We start from the raw sequence: 13422 nt of genomic DNA on the forward strand, positions 1-13422 counted from the left end.
AGTTTAGCAGTTTCAGAGGATGAAGGTAATTTGGGGAGAGGAACAAAATGCACAGCTTTAGAAAAACGATCCACAATGGTCAGTATGGTGGTGTTACCTTCAGATGTGGGGAGACCCGTAACAAAGTCCACTGCTATATGTGACCAAGGCCGGCTGGGGATTGGCAGAGGATGGAGGAGACCAGCAGGGGGCAGGTGACTGGATTTACTGCGAGCGCACACAGGACAAGCAGAAACAAAGGCTCTGGTGTCCCGAGACATGGAGGGCCACCAAAATCTTTGCCTGAGGAAAGCTAAAGTGCGATTAAAACCAGGATGACATGTGAACTTTGAGGCATGCCCCCACTGGAGGCATTGGGAGCGCACAGAGTCAGGCACATACAAACAATTGGGTGGACCAGTACCTGGGTCAGGTTGTGTTTGTTGGGCCTCCCGGACAACCTTCTCAATCTCCCAGCTAACGGCTCCAAGGAGGAAGCTAGAAGTAGCGGGCTTGACTGTTGAGTCTGGCTTGTCAGTGACGCAAGCTGGAGGTAGGATAGGAGCAGGTTGGGTTTCAGCCTCCTCAGAAATGGACTGACGGGACAGGGCATCAGGTTTTACATTCCGGGATCCAGGACGATAAGTAAGAGCAAAGTTAAATCGTCCAAGGAACAGTGCCCATCGAGCCTGACGGGAGTTCAACCTTTTTGCTGAACGAAGGTAAGATAGATTTTTGTGGTCAGTCCACACGATAAAGGGGTGCTCAGCTCCTTCCAGCCAGTGGCGCCATTCTTGCAGGGCCAAAACAACTGCCAGAAGTTCCCGGTTGCCAATGTCATAGTTGGCTTCAGCTGGTGTAAGTCGCCGGGAGAAGAAAGCACAAGGGTGAATTTTCTGGTCCTTTGGACAACGCTGGGACAGGACAGCACCCACTCCGGAGTCTGAGGCATCGACTTCGACAATGAATTGTTTGGATGGATCTGGGTGAGACAAAACGGGCAGTAATGAAAAGTTGTTTGAGCGTAAAAAAGCCATTTCGGCCTCATCAGACCACTTGTAAGGGACTAGAGTGGAGGTCAAACAGGTAAGTGGAGCTGCTTTTCTACTGTAATCCTTGATGAATCTTCTGTAGAAATTGGCAAATCCGAGAAAACGCTGGAGTTGTTTGCGTGTCTCGGGTCTCGGCCATTCCGCAACAGCTTTCACCTTAGCCGGATCAGGCTTGAGTTGCCCCTGCTCAATGACAAAACCAAGAAAGTTAACGGTGGTGGCATGAAATTCACATTTCTCGGCTTTTACAAATAACTTGTTTTCTAAGAGTCTTTGCAGGACCAGCCTCACATGCTCCACATGTTCTTCAAGATTTCTGGAGAAAATCAAAATGTCATCAAGATAAACGAATACAAATTTATTGAGCATGTCACGGAGCACATCATTAACCAGGGCTTGGAAAACGGCAGGGGCATTTGTAAGTCCGAACGGCATGACTAAATACTCAAAGTGTCCAATGGGAGTATTAAAAGCAGTCTTCCACTCATCTCCTTGGCGGATGCGGACCAGATGATAGGCATTGCGGAGGTCCAGTTTGGTAAAAATGTTAGCTTGATGGAGGGGCTCGAACGCAGAGTCAATGAGTGGTAGGGGATATTTATTTTTTATGGTAATATCATTTAATCCACGGTAATCAATGCAGGGTCGTAACGTCTTATCCTTCTTATCCACAAAGAAAAACCCAGCCCCTACTGGGGACGAGGAGGGACGAATTAACCCAGCTGCCAGAGAGTCTTTAATGTATTGCTCCATAGTTTCTCTTTCAGGACGGGTAAGTTTGTACAAACGACTAGAAGGCAAAGGAGCTCCAGGGAGTAAAGTCTATGGCACAATCATAGGGGCGGTGAGGTGGAAGGGACAGTGCTTTTTCTTTACTGAATACTTGAGCCAAATCATGATAAATTGTAGGAACAGAGGTCAAATCAGGTGGACTAGGTGGAGCGGAGTTCAAACATTTGCCCTCAGTGGATGGCTGACTTGAGAGGCAATGAGAGTGACAATGAACACTCCAGCTGTTAACCTTATTTGCTGACCAGTCTATTTGTGGGTTGTGCAGCTTGAGCCAAGGTAGTCCCAGAACCACTGGAGCTTGTGGAGATGGAATGACCAATAGTTGTATCTCCTCTCTGTGGTTGCCAGAAAGAATAAGGGAGACGGGCATGGTGCGGTGAGTGATTTTGGCTAAGTGACTTCCATTAAGTGCATTAACCTGTCTGGGGAACTCTAAGGGTTTGGTAGGAATTTTAGCTTGGAGAACAAGGTTGGAATCAATAAAATTATCGTCGGCCCCAGAATCAACAAAACTATGGAATGTGAGTGACTCACGTAACCACAGCAGGGAGGTCTGGAGAAGAAGCCGGTCTGGAGATAATTGCGTAGGAGAGGAGACATGGCTCACTAGGACCCCTCCACTCACAGGTGAGCCTGGTCTTTTGGCCGTAAGGGGCAAGCACTGATGTAAATGACCTTCTTGTCCACAGTAAAAGCAAAGGCCCGACCTTTGTCGGCGTTGGCGTTCAGCTGGAGTTAGTCGGGCCCGACCCAGTTGCATAGGTTCCTCTGAATCGACAGTAGGCACAGAAGGCACGGAGGAAACTGGAGAAACCCTCTCCCTGAAGTTCATTCTTCTGGGCTGTGGGGGAAACTGACGGATACGGACTCGCTCCCTCTCAGTCAGTCTTTTGTCAATCTTAGAGGCCAGAGCAATCAAAGCCTCCAACTCAGAGGGTAAATCAAGGGGAGTTAGGTGGTCTTTAATAGTCTCAGAAAGTCCGTTGAAAAAAGCATCCACTAGGGCCAACTGATTCCACCCACTGTCAGCCGAGAGAGTACGAAACTCCAAGGCGTAATCCAGCACGCTGCGTCGTCCTTGTCGTAATGAGACCAAGGCCTTAGCAGCCTCTCGACCAGGTGAAACGGTCTGGAAGATTTGGTTGAAAGTCTTGAGGAAAAGAGGAAGGGAATTGCAGATGGTAGAGTGCCGATCCCACTCCGCTGTAGCCCAGGCTCTAGCTCGACCAGTCAAGTAGGAGATTATAAATGCAACTTTAGCACGGTCGGAGGGAAATGAAGCAGGTTGGAATTCGAAATGCAACTCGCATTGAGACAGAAATGGCCGACAATCCCCTGACTCACCGGAAAATCTCTCTGGACTGGACAAACGAATGAGAGAAGATCCAGGAGGAGGAAGGGCAGAAACAACTTCAGGAGTGGGAGGTGGAGTAGCTCGTGCAGGTGGAAACGATGCATCTTCCATTGGCTTGAGTCGCTCAATAATGAAGTTCATCTGAGAGGATATCTGAAAAAATGCCTCTTGGTGACCGTCATTAGCAGATCTGAGTTCTTCTCTGAGGCTACTCACTTGCTCCTCTTGCTGCTGAACTCTCAGTCCTTGGGCTTGGAGTGCTGCTCGAACTGGGTCTGGGGAGTCCATGTCTTGGCCAGATTGTTCTGTTGTGTACCACTGGAGTGGACCCCAAAAACAGACTCAGAACGAGGGCAAAAATGCAAAAAAGAAACAAAGGTTTATTGACGAGGCAGGATAGGCAGTGGAGGAGCGAGGAGCCAGGAGCTGGAATGCCGGAGTCTTCCACAGCGGGAACTAGGAAATACAAAATGCAGGTAAGTAACAGGAAGCGACGTAGAAACACAAACTGAGCCGACTGGTCGATCACCATCAGGTAGACGAAACAATCTGGCAGAGTCTGGCTGGAGAGCTGGGCCTTTGTAGCAGGCTTGATTGCAGATGGAGAGCAGGTGCTCCCAGCAGACTCCGCCCACATCCACACAAGGAAGACTCAGGACAGGCAGGGGCGTGACAGAAATGGCGTCTTAAGTGGAACAGGGTTAATAATTGTCTGATTTTCAGGCAACAACTTGCAAAATGTCGAGCTCCACAACCTTCATTTCAATTTTATTTTAAATCTTTTTCTTTTAATAAAGCATTGGTGGGTTTGTAAACCAACAAATGAAGTCATGTTGGCCTTAGCTGATGCTGTTATACATGATTATGTGTTTTCCTGTTAATATCTCTAAAAATGTTGATGTTGCAGCCATTTTTAATTGGTAAACATCTTCCCTGATCCAGGGGTTATTCCCTGTTGCTTTCATCAAATAAACATTCAATTGTTCAAGAGAAATGTTGCTGACAAACCAATAGAAGAGAGAAGGATTTTCTGACTACAGGGCCTTCTGACTTGTGGGCCTTCTGACTTGTGGGCTTTCTGACTAGTGGGCTTTCTGACTACAGAGCCTTCTGACTTGTGGGCTTTCTGACTAGTGGGCTTTCTGACTACAGAGCCTTCTGACTTGTGGGCTTTCTGACTAGTGGGCTTTCTGACTACAGAGCCTTCTGACTTGTGGGCTTTCTGACTTGTGGGCTTTCTGACTAGTGGGCCTTCTGATGATAAGGGTGCAACCGGAGAGGCGACCCCGCTCACAGTCAGAATGTTTGGGTTTTTTTTGGTATTTTTGAGCTCTAAAACCTCCTGTAGTTGAAGTAGAGCTGTTTAAAGTCACACTGTGGAACATTCCAGGCAGAGCAGTCATCGACACAAGCGCCCGAAAAGTTACACAATGCACCTTTAAATTTTTGAGAGTCCATCGACCGCACGTCTTCTTCACTGGTCCCGTGTGAATGTGGAGCACGTCTGGAAGTTTCACCCCGAGGATGAACTGCCCGAGCGGAAACTCACTTCAACCTCACTTCGTTTGAGGAGTTTTAAAAGATTTTTAAAAACTGGTCTAAACATATTTTCGCTGTTTAAACCAAACTTATGTGTGAGGAGCTTGAAAAAAAAAACGACATTCGATGTGTTCAGCTGACGTCATAAACATTCCGTGGGGCGTGATGCTGTGGGCACCAGCTCCGTTAGAGTTTTGTTTGAGCGCAGTCTGAGCAGAAAGAGCCGACTGAAGTGGAGTGGACTGGAGTGCACCGCCACTTCTGAGACGAATCTGACTGGAGTCGCACGACCGTTTTCAAATCTCTCTGAATTTGGACTCCAATCTCTACATCCGGGAAAAAACAAACGCTGACTCATGGCTGTGATACTAAAAATCCCATTTTACTCAAAACAGTGAAAATGTCAACACAAATGTCGCTCTTACACAAAATGATTGAGTAAAATACACCTAAAAATACTCTTTGACGATATATCGATACAGCAACCCACGATATCGATACTGTTTGTAGCTCAATGTTTTTGCACACCCCTATATACGATCCTCACTTCGTACGGTGCAAGTGTAAATCACCCTCACTTCGTACGGCGCGAGTTTATACGACCATCACTTCGTACGGTGCGAGTTTATACGACCATCACTTCGTACGGCGCGAGTTTATACGACCATCACTTCGTACGGCGCGAGTTTATACGACCATCACTTCGTACGGTGCGAGCGTACATAACCCTTTTATACACTTTATATGATTCTCACTCTGTACCGTTCACACTTTCGTCTCGTCGTGATCTTTGTCCTCAAACGACTCAAAACATTCAGAGTTTAGGAATAATTTGGAACGTCTTAAATTGTACGAAGTCACACAGTGCACGCGCAGCTTTAGTCGGAACCACATCAGATTTGTGCTGAGTGTCACGTAACATTTCTGTCACAAACCAACACTTTTCTTAATTTTTGTTGAAAATCAAACTCGTACACAGGATCACGAAAATACACCGTCTGAAAAATCAAGGTTGGATTTTTTTTTTTTTTTTTTTTTGTTTCCTCGAGTTTTCAGATTTCCGGATCTTGAGACTTTTCTGGCACCGTTTGCTAATGTGTGCGTCGTGTTACCACGGTAACCGCTGAACATTCCACCCTAGAGATATGTGTAGAACACCCTCAGCGTGAGTTCACTGCAGAGCATCAGTAAGAATGAAAAACAAACGAAATATTAATGGAAGCGTGTTCTGCCAGACGCATGTTTTAGAAGAGTCACTTTAAAAACGAACTTAGGCCAAATCTGGAATTTTCAAAAGAACAGACACAAAACTGAGACAAACTGAATCTGATATGAAGCCGCAAAAAACAAAAAAAAACCACACAAATCCTGCGAGACTGAAGCCGTGTGTCAGTCGTTCATTTTTCAAAATAAAACCAAAATTTTTTTAAATTAGAAAACTAAAAACAATGATTTTCTTCAATATTTGTCTCCAAAACCTAAAGTTTTCCTACAGATAACGGACTGAACCAGGACTAAACCAGGTCTGGGACCAGGACTGAGACCAGGACTAAGGCCGGGACTGAGGCCGGGACCAGACCGGGACTAGACCAGAACTGAGGCCGGGACCAGACCGGGACTAAGAATGGGACCAGATCAAGACTGAGACCAGGACTGAGGCCGGGACTGAGACCAGGACCAGACCGGGACCAGATCGGGACCGAGACCAGAACTGAGGCCGGGACTGAGGCCAGGACCAGATTAGGACCAGACCGTGATTGAGACCGGGACCGAGACTGGGACTGAGGCCGGGACCAGACCAGAACTGAGACCAGGACTGAGGCCGGGACCAGAGCAGAATTGAGACCAGGACTGAGGCTTGGACCAGATTGAGACTGAGACCAGGTCTGAGGCCAGGACTGAGACCGGGAACAAACCAGGACCAGCCCATGATTGAGACCGGAACTGAGACTGAGGCCAGACCAAGTCCTGGTTCAGTCCGTTATCTGTTTTTTCATTTTCGTTTTGGAGACAAATAATGTAGAAAATTGTTGTTTTTTTGTTTTCTTATTTTTGGTTTTATTTTGAAAAACAAACGAACGAGCGACACACAGATTTTATTGTTTCCACAGTGATTAACAAATCAAAACCAAATATATGCGGGAATGAAAAGTGAAGCTCAAAATGAAGCTCTTAAGTTTTAAAAAGTAGTTCTAAATAGTTCTACGAGATCTCCTCAAATCCAGGTCCGAGTCCAGTCCGAGTCCAGTCCGAGTCCAGTCCGAGTCCAGTCCGAGTCCAGTCCAGTCCAGTCCAGTCCGAGTCCGAGTCCAGTCTGAGTCCAGTCAGTCCGAGTCCAGTCCGAGTCCAGTCCGAGTCCGAGTCCAGTGAGTCCAGTCCGAGTCCAGTCCGAGTCCAGTCCAGTCGAGTCCAGTCAGTCCGAGTCCAGTCCGAGTCCAGTCCGAGTCCAGTCTGAGTCCAGTCCCAGTCCAGTCTGAGTCCAGTCCAGTCAGTCGAGTCCAGTCCAGTCCAGTCCGAGTCCAGTCCGAGTCCAGTCCGAGTCCAGTCCGAGTCCAGTCCGAGTCCAGTCCGAGTCCAGTCTGAGTCCAGTCCGAGTCCAGTCTGAGTCCAGTCCGAGTCCAGTCCGAGTCCAGTCCGAGTCCAGTCTGAGTCCAGTCTGGCCGCGTTTCTGTTTCTGTGGTGGACGAGCTCAACGTTTGTGCAATAAACCTGAATGTTCCAGCCACCGAGTCTCAGTCTCTGTTTAAACCAGAACTAAACCAGAACTAGACCAGGACTAGACCAGAACTAGACCAGGACTAGACTAGGACTAAACCAGGACTAGACCAGGACTAGACCAGAACTAAACCAGGACTAGACCAGAACTAAACCAGGACTAAACCAGAACTAAACCAGGACTAAACCAGGACGAAACCAGGTCTAAGGACCATGTAGGGCAGGTGCAGTGCGTTGTTCCCTTGACACCTGCACAGAGTGAAACACTTCAATACACGGCCACAAGGGGGCGGCCAAGTCCTGATTTAGTCCTGGTTTAGTCCTGGTTTAGTCCTGGTTTAGTTCTGGTTTAGTTCAGGTTTAGTCCTGGTTTAGTCCTGGTTTAGTCCTGGTTTAGTTCTGGTTTAGTCCTGGTTTAGTCCTGGTTTAGTTCTGGTTTAGTTCAGGTTTAGTCCTGGTTTAGTCCTGGTTTAGTTCTGGTTTAGTCCTGGTTTAGATCTGGTCTAGTCCTGGTTTAGTCCTGGTTTAGTCCTGGTTCAGACGTGGTTTAGTCCTGGTTTAGTCCTGGTTTAGTTCTGGTTCAGTCCTGGTTCAGACCTGGTTTAGTCCTGGTTTAGTTCTGGTGTAGTCCTGGTTTAGTTCTGGTTTAGTTCAGGTTTAGTCCTGGTTTAGTCCTGGTTCAGACCTGGTTTAGTCCTGGTTTAGTTCTGGTGTAGTTCTGGTTTAGTTCTGGTTTAGTTCTGGTTTAGTCCTGGTTTAGTTCTGGTGTAGTTCTGGTTTAGTCCTGGTGTAGTCCTGGTTTAGTTCTGGTTTAGTCCTGGTTTAGTCCTGGTTTAGTCCTGGTTTAGTCCTGGTTTAGTCCTGGTTTGTAGTCCTGGTTAGTTCTGGTCCTGGTTTAGTCCTGGTTAGTCCTGGTTTTAGTTCTGGTTTAGTCCTGGTTTAGTCCTGGTTTAGTTCTGGTGTAGTCCTGGTTTAGTCCTGGTTTAGGTTTTAGTCCTGGTTTAGTCCTGGTTTAGTCCTGGTTTAGTCCTGGTTTAGTTCTGGTTTAGTCTGGTTTAGTCCTGGTTTAGTCCTGGTTTAGTCCTGGTTTAGTAGTCCTGGTTTAGTCTGGTTTAGTCCTGGTTTAGTCCTGGTTTAGTCCTGTTTAGTCCTGGTTTAGTCCTGGTTTAGTCCTGGTTTATGGTTTAGTCTGGTGTAGTCCTGGTTTAGTCCTGGTTTAGTCCTGGTTTAGTCCTGGTTTAAGTCCTGGTTGGTTTAGTCTGGTCTAGGTCCTAGTTCAGTCCTGGTTTTAGTCTGGTTTAGTTCCTGGTTTAGTCCTGGTTTAGTCCTGGTTTAGTAGTTCTGGTTTAGTCCTGGTTTAGTCCTGGTTTAGTCCTGTAGTGGTTAGTCCTGGTTTAGTAGTCTGGTTTAGTCCTGGTTTAGTGGTTTAGTCCTGGTTTAGTCCTGGTTTAGTCCTGGTTTAGTCCTGGTTTAGTCCTGTTAGTGGTTAGTCCTGGTTCTGGTTAGTCCTGGTTTAGTCCTGGTTTAGTCCTGGTTATCCTGGTAGTCCTGGTTTAGTCCTGGTTTAGTTCTGGTGTAGTCCTGGTTTAGTCCTGGTGGTTAGTCCTGGTTTAGTCCTGGTGTAGTCCTGGTTTAGTCCTGGTTTAGTTCTGGTGTAGTCCTGGTTTAGTTCTGGTAGTCCTGGTTTAGTAGTTCTGGTTAGTCCTGGTTTAGTCCTGGTTTAGTAGTCCTGGTTTAGTCCTGGTTAGTCCTGGTTAGTCCTGGTTTAGTCCTGGTTTAGTTCTGGTGTAGTCCTGGTTTTAGTCCTGGTTTAGTTCTGGTTAGTCCTGGTTAGTCCTGGTTTAGTCCTGGTTTAGTCCTGGTTTAGTTCTGGTTTAGTCCTGGTTAGTCCTGGTTTAGTCCTGGTTTAGTTCTGGGTTTAGTGGTTTAGTCTGGTTTAGTCCTGGTTTAGTCCTGGTTTTAGTCCTGGTGGTTAGTCCTGGTTTAGTCCTGGTTTAGTTCTGGTGTAGTCCTGGGTGTAGTCCTGGTTTAGTCCTGGTTTTCTGGTGTAGTCCTGGTTTAGTCTGGTTAGTCTGGGTTTAGTCCTGGTAGTCTGGTGTAGTCCTGGTTTAAGTCCTGGTTTTAGTAGTCCTGGTTGTAGTCCTGGTTTAGTCCTGGTTTAGTCTGGTTTAGTCTGGTGTAGTCCTGTTTAGTCCTGTAGTTTAGTTCTGGTCTGGTTTAGTCCTGGTTTAGTCCTGGTTTAGTCTGGTTTAGTCCTGGTTTAGTTCTGGTGTAGTCCTGGTTTAGTTCTAGTCCTGTTAGTCTGGTTAGTCCTGGTTTAGTTCTGGTTAGCTGGTTTAGTCCTGGTTTAGTCTGGTGTAGTCTGGTTTAGTTTAGTCCTGGTTTAGTTCTGGTTTATTAGTCCTGGTTTGTAGTCCTGGTTTAGTTCTGTTTAGTCTGGTTAGTGTTTAGTCCTGGTTTAGTCCTGGTTTTAGTCCTGGTTTAGTTCTGGTGTTTAGTCCTGGTTTAGTTCTGGTGTAGTCCTGGTTTAGTCCTGGTTTAGTTCTCTGGTGTAGTCCTGGTTTAGTCCTAGTTTTTAGTCCTGGGTTTAGTCCTGGTTTAGTCTGGTTTAGTCCTGGTTTAGTTTGGTCTAGTCCTGGTTTAGTCCTGGTTTAGTCCTGGTTAGTCCTGGTTTAGTCCTGGTTTAGTCTGGTTTAGTTCTGGTTTAGTCTGGTTTGTAGTCCTGGTTTAGTCCTGGTTTAGTCCTGTAGTCCTGGTTAGGTTCTGGTTAGTCCTGGTTTAGTCCTGGTTTAGTCTGGTTTAGTTCTGGTTTAGTCCTTTAGTCCTGGTTTAGTCTGTAGTCCTGGTTGTTTAGTCCTGGTTTAGTCCTGGTTTAGTCCTGGTTTAGTAGTCTGGGTTTAGTAGTCCTGGTGTAGTCTGGTTTTTAGTCCTGGTTTAGTTTAGTCCTGGTTTAGTCCTGGTTTAGTTCTGGTTTAGTCCTGGTTTAGTCCTGGTTTAGTAGTCCTGGTTTAGTCCTGGTTTAGTAGTCCTGGTTTAGTCCTGGTTTAGTCCTGGTTTAGTCCTGGTTTAGTTCCTGGTTTAGTCCTGGTTTAGTCCTGGTTAGTTCTGGTTTAGTTCTGGTTTAGTCCTGGTTTAGTTTAGTCCTGTTTAGTTTAGTTTCCTGGTTTAGTCCTGGTTTAGTCCTGGTTTAGTCCTGGTTTAGTTCCTGGTTTAGTTTAGTCTGGTTTAGTTTAGTCCTGGTTTAGTTCCTGGTTTAGTCCTGGTTTAGTCCTGGTTTTAGTCCTGGTTTAGTCCTGGTTTAGTTCCTGGTTTAGTCTCTGGTTTAGTTCTGGTTTAGTCCTGGTTAGTTCTGGTTCCTGGTTTAGTCCTGGTTTAGTTCTGGTTTAGTCCTGGTTTAGTTCTGGTGTAGTTCTCTTTTTGTCCGCTCTGTGACGCTGTTGCTTCTCTGTTGGGGGGGGAGAGCCTTTGGCGCATGCGCAGTGCGTCTTGTGGGCAGCAGTTTTCCCGGAGTTCGATGAGCCCGAAATGACATAAATGTGCGGATTTTTCTGCGGATTGAACCGTAAAACGACGCACCGCGGCACCAGATCACGTACGTACATTTACAAACACGTTTCCGTCACATTTATCGTCTTTTTACGGCTGTGTTTTTGTCGGGTTTGTGGGGTTAGCCGCCGTTAGCCGCTGCTGTTGGCCGCACATGAGCTTTCCCCGCGTTCCTCCAACACTTTAGATTAAAACAGCTCCATTTGTTTCATAAACAAGATTCACACTTTTGTTTTTCTTTAGTAAAGTAATATTTACATTATTCATATTTTCTATTGTTAATCTCTGTCCAATATCCGTGTGTTTGCTTTATTTAACTAATAAATGCAGTCATGTCTGGATTTTACAGTTAGGCACAAATGGCACAAGGAAAACAATTTTCTGACACTTTAAACCGTAATTTAACCAAAAAAAAAAGGTTTTGTCATTTATTTTTATGACTCTAATCAGAACTATTGTGTAATTTAGACACGTTTTGGCCCCTTGTTTATGTTACGGTTGCTAAGTAACAAACTTCTGCTTATTGTAAAGTTTTAAACTTCATAAAAACTAGAAAAACTGGGCAATTTGTTTTTGTAATGTCATAAATTTAATCGTGGTCGTTGTGTTTTAGTTTTTCGCTGGTGAATTAAGTTTTTTTTTTTTTTAAGTCAGATGTGTGTTTGATATTTTAAAAGATTTGACCAAAAGTTTGACGCCTTCACGAAAATCTGAATTTTTAACTAATCCAAGAATAAAGACGAGCAGAAAAGAGGAGGGCCAAAAATCTGTCCTGGTCCAGTCCTGGTTTAGTCCTGGTTTAATCCCAGTTTAATACCGGTGTAGACCTGGTGTAGACCTGGTTTAGACCTGGTTTAGACCTGGTTTAATCCTGGTTCAGTCCTGGTTCAGTCCTGGCACAGTGGCTGAGTGTTTAGCACTCGTGCCTCACAGCAAGAAGTTTCGGGGTTGGATCCCCGGGTCGCCCGGGTCTTTCTGTGTGGAGTTTGTGTTTCTCTTCGTGTCTGGATGAGTTTCCTCCAATTTCCTCCATCAACCCAAAACCTGCTCCAGGTCCAAGAACAGTTGAGTCAAGGACACTTAAACACAATCAATTCAATCATTGTGTCCTTAGGCAAGACACTTCACCCACATTGCCCAGTATGAAAGTGGTGTGTGTGTGAGTGATGGTGGTGGTGGCCGATGGCGCCAAGTGGCATGGCAGCCGCGCTTCTGTCAGTCTGCCCCAGGGCAGCTGTGGCTACAACAGTAGTTTACCATCACCAGATATAGAGTGAATGAATAATGCTGAATCATGAAAAGTGCTATAGAAATTAGTGATGGGCAGATGAAGCTTCATGAAGCATTGAAGCCTTTCATCCAATCGGTTCACTCCAGTGCAAAGCTTCCTGAAGCTTCTTTTGCTCTAGTAGGACGTCTACTGGACGCAAAAAATATCAGTTGACATGAATTTGAAGTGTGTTGCATTTTGCAGAAAGCCTGTGAATAAAACTGTCAGCAAAATAAAGAAGTATGTAAAACATGTATATTGTAGTGATGTATACTGTGTGTGTATAAATATAAATATATAAATAAAACATAAATATAAATAAATAAGTATATAAATACATATATATACTGGCAGTATGGAAAATTATGAAAATGCTAATGATCATTTCCAGTGAGGTGAGGGTGGTTGGGGTTGGAGTTTGGACAGTGATTGTGCTTTTGTAATGTTGGGTGATTATGGTTCAGGGGACACATCATTGTTTTTTATTTAAAAACAACAGTTTCTCCACTTCTGTAGAAATATTACTGTACATACCTTGTTGGGAGAAATGAGATCAAAATGTTCCCACACAGGGGACATCCTCCTCTTCTTAGCTCCATTCTCTCCTGAGTCTCTCTCCTCACTCTCCTAAATCTCCAAACTCTCTCCAAATTATCTCTATTTTTCTCCAAACTATCTCTAACTCTATCTCTATCTCTAACTCTTCTCTCTAATCTCTAACTCTATCTCTAACTCTCTCTATCTCTACTCTATCTCTATCTCTAACTCTACTCTAACTCTATCTCTAACTCTATCTCTCTCTAACTCTATCTCTAACTCTATCTCTACTCTATCTCTATCTCTAATCTCTATCTCTAACTCTCTCTAATCTCTAACTCTATCTCTAACTCTATCTCTACTCTATCTCTACTCTATCTCTAACTCTATCTCTCTCTATCTCTAACTCTATCTCTAACTCTATCTCTACTCTCTAACTCTAATCTCTAACTCTAATCTCTAACTCTATCTCTAACTCTATCTCTAAATCTCTAACTCTATCTCTAATCTCTCTCTATCTCTAACTCTATCTCTAATCTCTATCTCTCTATCTCTCTCTATCTCTAACTCTATCTCTAATCTCTAACTCTAATCTCTAACTCTCTCTAACTCTATCTCTAACTCTATCTCTAACTCTA

The 13422-nt window shown here is 45.1% G+C and overlaps 1 protein-coding gene across 1 annotated transcript in view; it reads left to right on the forward strand.

Moving 5' to 3' along the window:
- Positions 1 to 10912: 10912 nt before the first annotated feature.
- LOC110154041 (zinc finger protein 408-like) overlaps positions 10913 to 13422 on the forward strand; it is a 46958-nt gene continuing 44448 nt past the window's right edge. The window contains exon 1 of the mRNA XM_055154884.1: positions 10913 to 11023. The gene's annotated coding sequence lies outside the window, so the exon portion shown is untranslated. The remainder of the gene's footprint in view (positions 11024 to 13422) is intronic.

The sequence above is a fragment of the Boleophthalmus pectinirostris genome, unplaced genomic scaffold (genome assembly GCF_026225935.1).
Source record: "Boleophthalmus pectinirostris isolate CB_2022bp ecotype Guang Dong unplaced genomic scaffold, ASM2622593v1 HiC_scaffold_19, whole genome shotgun sequence".
In the NCBI taxonomy this organism is placed as follows: domain Eukaryota; kingdom Metazoa; phylum Chordata; class Actinopteri; order Gobiiformes; family Gobiidae; genus Boleophthalmus; species Boleophthalmus pectinirostris.